Raw genomic sequence first — 11,781 nt, forward strand, 5'->3', positions numbered from 1 at the left:
TCAGGAAGTCCAGGTTCTGAGGTCGGGGTCCACTTATTTGCCACCATCCAAACAATTAGGTGCTAGAACATCATAGTTACATTTGGGTAGACAGGTAATGCCTGTTTTCCCCGACTTTGTTATCGCTTTACCTAGGAATATAGACAACCATATGGATTCTTAGATAATTAAAAAAAGTTTAAGTCACAAGTGGAGTAAGGAGCGAATGAGTGCATGGATGAGATTCAGGGATTAGAGGAGGTATGGGATGATTAGTGGACCTGGTGTATGGGGTAGTTAAAAAGAGAGTGTAAAGAGGAGATTTCATGGGGGGTACATAAAATAATAATTCATAGTTAGGGAAGTAAACATATATGTGTGTGTGTAAAGAAATAAGTGTTTGTGTGTGTGAGATACATTTACTAATCAAATTGTGTGTGTGTGTGTGTGAGAGAGAGAGAGAGAGAGAGAGAGAGAGAAAGATTTCACACTCGTTGGAGCATTTATTATTTATTACTTCTTTGACATTGTCATGGAGAAGACTCCATTTATGTATCTTGTAGGTTGCTTGCTACTTTTGGTGCAGGTTTTTGTGAACGTTTGGTTGAGGTACTCAAGGACTTCTACACACTAGTAATAGAAAAAGCACTTCAATTATTTTTGTTTTTAGGGACAATCGCACATGTAATCCCAAGCTAGTTTCCTAGAAATAAAGAAATAAAGAAAGTTGCATTAACGTCTTCGGGGGTTCTCACGGGCCTATGAGACAAAGTACCATCACTAGAATAACTCATACAAGCCACCATGGGCTGAAGCAAAGGGATCACTAAGGCCCTTGATGAGTGCTAAGCTAAGCTAATGATCTTAAGATCTCTCAAAGCATGTAATCAAGTGTGAAAATAGCTAAATGCATGACCCAAATCTTGTTAGTGATCTCCCAAGGGAGCTTTGCTTACTCCATGTGTAATAATTGTAGTAGCTTCAACACTTGTTTCATTAACCACTTGACACTAGCAAGAGCAGTGAGGTGCTTCAATGGCATAGGCTCATGAGCCATAGTAGAACTCACTTGCAGTAGTGCAATCATTTTTAGTCATGGAAATCGTAAGTGATTTTGATACATGAGAAATTTTTTTAGATACTCATTAAATATATTAAACTTATTCAACAATTGTAGAAGCACATTCTTCTCAACTAATTAGTAAAGAAAATTTTCATTGTGACAAGCAACAAAAGTCTTTAGATATGGCTATAGTTTTATTATTTAGAATTTCTTTTTGCTATCATAGCTATATTATTGACTTGGTTTATTCAATAGTGGAATATCTTAATACAACACTGTGATGTTGTTCATTAAAGTACCAGTACATCTATGCAAAGGATGTATTATCTAGAGACAAATTAAGACTTCATGTTCTTTTTGTTTGAGTTGTTATGTTCATTAATCTTGTATAGAACTTCATATGTCACTCTTTTATAATCTCATGTCTCATTGAGTGCCTTTTGATGTGCCTCTATTTCACATGCAATTGTGTCATGGAATAGAAAATTAACCATGCCACCAAAGTATAGATTAACCAAAATAGGAAAGTAGAAACCATGTACAAAAGAATTAAAAGAAACTAGGAAGAGAGAATAAAGCAATGGAACATGGTTCCAATCTACCCCTCTAGATGGTGGCTCTTGCTTCCAATCTAGAGTATTTAAAATATTTCATTGAAAAGCAAAGAGAGCCATGAATGATACCTCAAAAAGAATCCTCTATCCACAACTAGAGAGATTGTTCAACATAGCTCCATGAGCTTCAAATATTTGAAATCTTAATATGCCATCATCAAAATTGATGAGATAAGTTAGCCTATGATTTAATTTATACATTATTTTACAATAATGGCCCATGGCCTCAGTCAACCATTCGATATCTCACTTACCTTCAATATCTCCATTCCTCATAATCCAACTCATCATTATAGTCAAGCCATCAATTGTGTTAGGAACAATCAATTGATGTATCATTACACCAACTAATCCCGATACAGCTACATTTGATATACAAACATCAAAATACTAATACATCCAATTGAAATAACACCAGTCACACTAGTAACATTTAGATTAACATGGAATCACATGTGATCTCAACCATCTAGATTGGAAAAACACAAGTCTAGTTAGGCATCCCAACTATACCATGCAAAGCATAAAATTCAACTTTATTTAATTGTGTATATGGGATTTGCTTTATGGACTTCACATTTTTTTGGGTTTTTTATCATGGTTGTATACACACCCAAAGTTAGCTTTGTTTAATTATGTAGGAGCTTATATGTATATGCACCTCACTTTATAGATTTGGATACTTTTAATGGTGTATTCATGGTTTTATTTGCTTCACTTTCTTGACTTCGTGATTTTTTATTGTCATGATTATATGCAATTCATTGTATGGAGCATTAGGAAAAAAAGGAGCTCATTTTAGGGCCCTGAGAGAAATTCACGATTTCTTCATTTTTCTTTCCTTTAAAACAATAAAGTTTGACATAATCCCACTAACATACAGTGCATAATTTGGTATTTCTGACATCACTGGTGCGTCCAGAGCAGGCGAAAACCCTCAAAAGGACTTTTGAAATGCCAAAAAGGCACTCGAAGGCCCGAAAAACTACTTGTGCAATTGAATGCGATTTGATAGGTTGATGCACCTTGCCAACCTATCAAATCGCATTTAATTTCACAAGTGGTTTTAGGTGCGCCAACCTATCAAATCGCATTCAATTACACAAGTGGTTTTCTGGGCCTTTGGGTGCCCGTCTTCATCATTCCAAAAGTATTTCCGAGGGTTTTTGCTTGCTTCGGATGCATCAGTACTGTCAAAAATACCAAATTCTGCACCATATGTTAGATATAATAAAGTAGCTCAAGTATCCTCATTGAATGCAAACTCGACGGTATTTCCCTTTTTTTGTGTGGAATTTTTGAAAGTTACGTTGGACCTCCTTTGATTGGTGGAGGGCTATTTTCATTCTGGGCTACATTCTGGGCTAAAAGGCTCCAAAATGAGACCTAATTTTTCCTAATGTGACAAGGACTTCATGATTTTTGTGGTGTTATGTTTAAATGTATTTTACTTAATGGACTTCATTTTTTAAAAACATATGACCCTTTTTTTGGGAGAGCTATTGTGCCTATAAGCCCCTACACATGAGATCTTACTCCTAGATAGGAGCTCATCATAAGGATCTTTCTCTGGTTTTTTTCGTGAACTCCTACACATGAGATCCTACATAATTGAACAAGATAACTTTGTGTTTACAGGAGGCACATTACAACACCCTAAGTGAGATATAAAGTTATAGCAGATTGATCTTACAACTTTCTTAAAGACTTAAAGAACATAACAACCCCTCAAAAGAAAGAGCTTGAAGACTTTCTTTATCTTTATAAAATATATCCTTTGCAAGAGACATAAATTAACAAGAAAAAATCTTAAGAGACTTTTAAATGAATAAATGAAAAAAATACTTTAATTTAAAGAAAACACAAATCTATCTAAAGTAGAAAAATAAAAATTAGAAAATAACTAGAAAAGAAAGCAACTTAAAAGGGTTCAATCCAACCTCATGCATTAAATTTAGGGCATACCTCCATGTGAAATTATTAAAACACCGATAACATTACTAAAGAATAAAGAAGACATTGCTAAAATTGTCTCAATGAGTCCAAGCTTTAAACTTATTACTAGCAAGCTAGGAGAGCAAGAAAGCAAGGAATAGACAACAGAAAAAAGCAAAAAGAATAAGTAAGTAGAGAAGTGGGACCAACACATTAAAAGAGGAAAGAAAGAAAAAATTAAGGGGATAGAGCATTGAAGAAAATAAAAGAACGTGATTAAACTGAGAAAATAAATTGATTAGATTGCATAGATCAATAAAGTTATGTGCCGAGTGGTAAAGGGGTTACCCACATTAGTCGGGAGCGCATATTAAAAAATGAAAATAAGTGTCAATAATCAACCGTGCAATTTATTTTATATATAAAAGGGAAAAAGAAAGTATAGATGTATGTATGTATGCATGTATGTATATATAATTAACCACATAAAAAAGAATGTAAATAAATAGATTTAAGTATATCAATAAATGACTAAAAAATATAACCCTATCATATAAGCAAAGATGAGAAGAGGGTAGAGACACCATCGAGTCCGACATAAGAGCGAATACGGATTCATAGAGACACACAATAATGAAGGGGAGCCATATGAAAGGCTAGCAAGGAGGAAAGTGCAAATGGAGAAGAGGGAGCCACCAAAGGTGCTGGTTGAGGAAAACCAATAGAGGGAAGTGACTAGCTGGGGGGCATATGTATAGAGTAGTCTGGCACATGACAATGTGGAAGGTGCTGCGAAAAGGCAACTAAGGTGGAAGAAGAGAGCAGCCATGGTGGTTGTAAATGAAAGACACTGCCATAAGAGAGGCTTGCAAGGAGGAATAAAATTAGCTGCTCAGCTCGAAAAAAGTATACACCAGCTACTCGGCCAGGCAACAGAGCATAAGGAAAAATATTATGATCATGTAAGATAGCAGCAATAGTGGTGAAAGTTGAGTGTGCCCACATGTCAAATAGAGCACACAGAGGATCCAACAAGAAAGCACTAGGAAGATGAGTGCGGAGCGTGTGCAATAGCCCATTGAGGTTGTCCAAGGAAAAATTTGCAAGGCTAGAGGTTGTCTAGTGAGGCAACTATAAGGTGAGATCATAAGTGAAGCATCAAAGAATCGAGCAAGAAGGTAGCACACCTAAGGGCGTCAGCACAGCTGATGGGGAAGGTAGCTCACAAGGCAATGAACAAGGAAGATCACATGTGAGAGAAGGGAGGCCATGAGAGGCATTAGTGGTTTTAAGAGCGAAAGAGCGATGATATTCCAAGAATACTTTGCAAGAAAACGTTCAACCACCACCATTTGTTCATGCATGGGAGATAGTTATGTTATGTGTGAAGGGTGGGAAGCTGGGGGTGAAAAGTGTGTGTGTATGTGTGTAAAAGGGAGTTAGGGGTTAAAATTTACAAAAAGGGACTATTATTAAAAAAGGATGAGGGAAGGGGGAGAGCTACAAGGATTGAGAGGCGTGGAAACAAAGGGGGTTAGTGACTACTAGGAGGGGCAAACAAAATAAAATGAAATTAAAAAAGAAGTGGGGGTTGTGTAAAGAAGAGTGTTAGAAAAAAAATAGAAGTAAAAAGCTAAAAAGTGAGAAAATAAAAAAAGTTTAAAACGGGAATAGGATTTTGAAAATCAATTATTAGAGTGCCCCATAACAAGGGCTAGAAAAATGGGGGGGAGGGGTCATTTTGTGAGTGTGTGTGCACTTACATGCATATCAAAGGAGAGTTCAAAGTGTGTAAGTCATAATTACATGTGTGAGTAAAGGAAGGAAGTGTGATGGTAAGTGTGTGTGTGTGTGTGTGTGTGTAGATCATAGAAATGGAATGTGTGTGTGTGTGTGTGTGTGTGTGTTTGTTTAGATTTAATAATCCCATCAATAAATGAACCATACAATTAATTCAATCATTTGGATAATTATAATCTATGGTAAAGCTAGGCACTAGCTTATTTGGACCAATTGTGTCTAAATTGCCCACATCTCAGGCCATAAGATCATGGAATTTTTATGTGTCATCACAAACTTGTGTGTGTGTGTGTGTTTAGATTAAAAAGTCCCATCAATAATTGAGACATACAATTAATTCCATCAATTGGATAAAAAGTAAAAAAATGAAAACATATAAGGAAAACATCTAAGTTGAAAAATGCAACAAATTGAGTTTACAAAAATTTTGACCAAAATTAAAATTTTTAGGAAAACATAATATTGAAAAAGATGTTGAATCCTCAGGCAGTCCAGGTTCCGAGGTTAGGGTCCACTTACCTACTACCACCATCCAAACAAACTAGGTGTTATAACATCATAGTTATGTTTGGGTATACATGTAATGCCTATTTTCCCCGGCTTGTTATTGCTTTACTTAGGAATATATACAACAATATGGATTCTTAGATAATTAAAAAAAGTTTAATTCACAAGTGAAGTTTAAGTCATAAGTGGAGTAAGGAGCAAATGAGTGCATGGATGAGAAGGGATTAGAGGAGGTATGGGACGATTAGTGGGCTTGGTGAATGGGGTAGTTAAAAAGAGAGTGTAAAGGGGAGATTTCATAGGGGGTACATAAAATAATAATTCATAGTTGGGGAAGTATACATGTGTGTGTGTGTGTGTGTGTGTGTGTGTCTCACCCCCAACCCAGAGGGGAAGACCACATAGTGCAGAGTAAGCCCACCATGTGGAGCTTACTTCCCACCTACTGATAATAAGTGAATAAAAGTGGATCTATATGATAAGTGTCAAAATGAAAAAATGATGCCAATAGTAAATGCATAAACCACTTTTGTAAAAGTTAGTAAAAAATAGGTAGGTCACAAAATGACTAGGGATTATCCATGCTAAATAATTATCCAATGGATGTGAATTAACTGTATGGCACTACCCCCACCAAAGGCTAGTTGGGAAATCAAAGTGTGTGTTTAGATTAAAAAGTCCCATCCATAATTGATCCATACAATTAATTCCATCATGTAATGACATTTGGACTCAAGAATGCATTGCCAACTTTCCAAAGTACATACAGGAGGTATTTGTAGAATACTTAACAGCTTTCATGAGAGTATCTGTAGATGATTTCTTAGTATTTGGAAAGAGACATGAGCACCTCACTCAGCTCAGACTATGCTTTGAGAAATGTAGAATGGCTCAGCCTCAACCTCTAAATGTGCATTTATTGTAAAAAGAGGAGTCCTTTTAGGCCATATAATTTCAAAAGAAGGAATGGAGATTGATCCCAAAAAGTCTCAGTGATAGAGAAAGTAAGCCCTCTGAAAATTATCAAACAATTGCAAAGATTTGTTGGTCAAATCAAATGGCATTGTAGATTTTTAAGGTATTTATCAAAAGTATGCTTTCCACTCACCAAGATGACAAGGGAGTCAGAACCATATGTATGGGGACAAGACCAACAAGAAGCATTTGATATCTTGAAAAAGATGTTGGTCATAGCACCTATACTTCAGCCACCTAATTGGGCATTACCCTTTGATGTTTTTATGGATGCATCAGATGTGGTTGTTGGTGCAGTTTTGATGTAGCAAAAGAAAGACAAGTGATTCAGACTAGTATACTATGCAAGTAGAATTCTATCCAAACATGAGAAGAATTATGCAGTGACTAAAAGAGAAGCACTAGGCATGGTTTATGCATTGCACAACTTTAGGCATTATCTACTTGGCAACAAGGTTATTTTTTATATCGACCATCAAGCACTACTCTATTTAGTCAACAAACCTCAATTGACTAGTAGACTTGCAAGATGGATGCCTTTGCTACAACAATTTGATTATTCAATTGTCCATAGACCTGGAAAACATCATGCAATTGCATACTAACATCAGGAGAAGACCCAACTAGAATACCACATGAATTGCATGATGCAAGAATATTCATGATCCGAATAGAGAATCCTCTAGATTAGTATGATAATATGTTGTTCTTTCTTACTGATGGTCTTATCCCTAAATCTTTGACCAGAGACTAAAGGAAAAAGCTTGTATTGCAAAGAAAACCCTACTTGGTCATTGTTGGAGTTCTCTACAAAAGAGGGATTGATCAAGTCATTAGGAGATATGTGCAAAGGCATGAGCAAAAGGCAGTCTTGGTGGAAGCTCATAGAGGATCAGCAAGAGGACACTTCTCAGGAGAAATCACCGGTAGAAAAATACTGCAGGCAAGTCTATGGTTACTAAGAGATGCTCATAATTATGCAAAATCTTGTCTAACATGCAACAAGATGATAGGCCACTTAATGATGATAGAATGCCACATCATCCCATCCTTGCCTTGGAGCCATGTCAAAAATGAGGATTAGATTTTGTAGGTCCCATCAAGCCAGCAACAAAATACATTGGAAACTAGTACATCCTAGGTGCAACTGACTCTTACACAGTGGGTAGAGGCAGTGGCCCTCAAAGACAACAAAGCAAGAAGTGTGGCATGGTTTCTTTACCGCAATAGTCACACGATTTGGTGCTCCTATTGAGATTGTATCCTACAGGGGTACATTCCATCAACAAGACAATCAAGAAGGTCACAAAGCTCCACATGATGCTCCACAAGAAATCAATAGCATACTACCCATTGCGAAATGGACAAGCTAAAAGCACAAACAAAATTATGAAGAAAATATTCAAGAGGACAGTGGCTAATAATCCAATGGAGTACTCACTGCCTTCCCCCCCTCCATATTGAAACGCTGCAATACTTTTGCAACATACTCTTTTTGTGAAAGCCAAAGGAGTTTCCTACTCCGATCACACGACCAAGAATATGACCTGCAAATCCCAAATCCTTGATATCAAAGGCCTTATGCAACTTGGCATTTAATGCATCTAGCTCATAAGTATTCTTGCTAGCCAATAGCATATCATCCACATATAGTTCCAAGATTATCAGGCTATTATCCTTAGCCCTTTTAGTGTAGAGGCAGTGATCAATTTCACTCCTTCTAAAACCCTGGGACCGAATGAAAGCATCAAACTTCTGATACCATTCTCTAGGTGCTTGCTTAAGACCATAGAGACTCTTCTTTAGCTTGCAAACTAAATGCTCTTTGCCCTTTTCTTTAAAGCCTTCCGACTGCACCGTGTAAATTTCCTCATGCAAATCCCCATGCAAGAAAGCTATCTTGATATCCATCTGCATAAGCTCCATATCCTCTGATGCCACTAGTCCAAGCATGCATCTAAGTGTGGTCATCTTCACAATTGAAGAGGATATCTCATCAAAGTCCACACCCTTTTCTTGCTTGAACCCTTTAGCGACCAAACGGGCCTTGTACCTAGGCACATCATCACCTGTGACCTTCATTTTGTAGACCCATTTACATGGCAATGCTTTCTTTCCATGTGGCAAAAAAACTAAGTCCCAAGTCTTATTCTTCATAAGTGAACTCATCTTTGATTACATAGCATACTCCCACTTGCATTGATCCTCACGCATCATAGCCTCTCTGTAGCAAGAAGGCTCCCCGCAATCAGTAAGCATCACATAGTCTACCCCTGGAACAAACTTATCAGGCGGTCTAGACACTCTAGAAGATCTTCTCAAGGGCATTTCAGCTTGCTGTCCCACCTGCACATCAGCCACATTTGGCTCATCATTTCCATCAATAGATGATCCATCATCTACCCTTGATTGTATACCTATGGGAGTACTTGGTGGTACCATTTCTTGCACATTTGGTGCATGGACAGCTTGCTATCTATCAACATATGCAGGTGGATTCACATCCTGGAAAGTGATTCTCCTCATTTCCACATCCCTCATGGGTGCCTTATGCATCTTCTTCTCATTGAAGACCATATCATGGCTGCGTATGATCTTCTTTGCTTCTGGATCCCAGAGACAATAGCCCATCTCTCCACTTTCACCATAACCCAGAAAGATGCATTTCCTAGACTTAGGATCTAGCTTCTTTCGAAGTTCTTTTGGCACATGTGCATATGCCTCACACCCAAATACATGCAAATGAGAGTAAGAGGGCTTCTTGCCACTCTATGCCTCTTCAGGAATACCACCATCCAAACTCTTACTAGATGATCTATTGATCACATGCACTGCAGTCTTCATTGCCTCAGCCCAAAAACCACCAGAAAGACTTGCATTGGAAAGCATGCATTGCAACCTTTCTTGAATGGTACGGTTCATCTTTTCTGCAACTGGATTTTGCTCTGGAGTACGAGGGGATGTGAGCTCCCTCTTAATCCCACGTGTATCACAGAAATGTTGAAAGTCATGAGAGAGATACTCTCCACCATTGTCAGTCCATAGGCATTTAAGTGTTCTACTTGACTAATTCTCAACCAAGGCCAGCCATTTCTGAAATACCTAGAACACATCACTCTTCCGACCTATAGCATAAGCCCACACTTTCCTAGTTGCATCATCAATGAATGTCACATAGTATTCAGCCCCGCCTAATGACCTGTAGGCATGGGACCACATACGTCTGAATGCACCAAATCAAGCATTTCAAAATCTTTCTTTCCCCTTCTTTTATGGGCTGATTTAGTCTGCTTCCCATAGAGACAATGCTCACAAAATTCAAAATCAGAGAAACTCAAATGCGGTACATAACCCAAACGGCATAAGAGTTTCATTCCATTATGGCTCATGTGCCCCAACCTGCAATGCCACAAAGAAGTGCTTGGTTGCTCGGTTATTGCAACAACATGATCAAATACCCTTGATACATGTAAGGGATACAAAGTCCCACACTTGGCACCCCTGGCCAAAAGCATAGAGCCCTTCTGAATTTTCCAACTCTGAAAGCCAAAAGTGGTGTGAAAACCAGCATCATCTAGCTGACCCACTGAAATAAGACTCTTGGTCAGCTTAGGCACATGTCTCACATGTTTCAAAACAAATGCTGACCCATTTGCAAAAGAAAACTTTATGTCACCTGCTCCCACTATGTCACATGCATAGTCATTTCCAAGATGCACACAACCTGTCTTTCCACTGTCATAAGTGGAGAACCATTCCCTATGGGGAGTAACATGGAATGAAGCACCAAAATCCAAAATCCAATCCTGGGAATATGCATCATCTGAAGTGGTAAGCAACTCTGTAGATAAACTAACATGAAGAGAACATCATTGTCCCTATCATGTGTGACTGCATTGATCTCCTCGATCTTCACTTTTCCTTTGTCCTCCCTTGGACTTTCTTCCTTTTGATTTGCACCCTAATTTGCATTCTTTTTCTTATCCTTTTGCTCTCTTTTCAGCTTGTAGCAATCCTTTTTCATATGGCCCTTCTTGCCACAGTGGTAACACTCAATGTTCCGTGCCCTAGATTTGCTACGAGACTTCCCTGTTTCTTGGGACTTCCCCCTGAACTGTGATCTACCCCTTTGCACATTTAAGGCTGCATCTTGCTTGTTGCCATCCATAGACTTCCGTCTAATCTCCTCAGCCAACAAGCTACCCACAACATCATCAAATTTTAGTACTCCACCAGGTGTAGAGTTACTAACAGCTGTACGAAAGGTATCCCATGAGGATGGCAATGAACATAAGAGAAATATTGCCTTAGTCTCCACATCAAAATTCATCTTTTGAGCCTGAAGCTGGCTGAAAATAATATTGAATTCATTCAAGTGAGAAGCAATGGAGACCCCTTCCTTCATCTGCAGCTCAAACAACCTTCATGAGGTAAACTTTATTAGAGGTAGTTTCCTTCTCATAAGTGGCACACAGTTTCTTTCACAAATCTTCCATAGTCTGCTCATTTACTACTGTGAAATAAACTGACTCTGCAAGATGAAGTCTAATAGTAGACTTTGCTAATGCATCCAACTCATTCTAATCATCCTCAGACATATTTGCAGGCTTAGCTTCAATCCCTGCCAAGGGTTTAATCTGCTTCTTTTGAATAAGCACATCCCTTATTTGTTCTTTCCACAAAGAAAAGTTTGTCCCATCAAACTTTTTAATGCTGAAAAACTCCTTTTCAGACATGGAAGAGGATGCCATGATGCAAATGAAACAAAATCCCAAATGCTAGTGCCTGCAAGAGAGAATCACACCAAATACCAGGTGCACCCAAATGTGTATGCCACAATAGAGTGAAATATCACCAAAACTCAAAGCTCAAAGCATCAAAAGATGCATCTGACTCATGTGCATATAC

This window comes from Dipteris shenzhenensis, chromosome 8 (genome assembly GCF_047967505.1).
Source record: "Dipteris shenzhenensis isolate YYH24624 ecotype China chromosome 8, Dip_SZ_1.0, whole genome shotgun sequence".
NCBI classification, from domain to species: Eukaryota; Viridiplantae; Streptophyta; class Polypodiopsida; order Gleicheniales; family Dipteridaceae; genus Dipteris; species Dipteris shenzhenensis.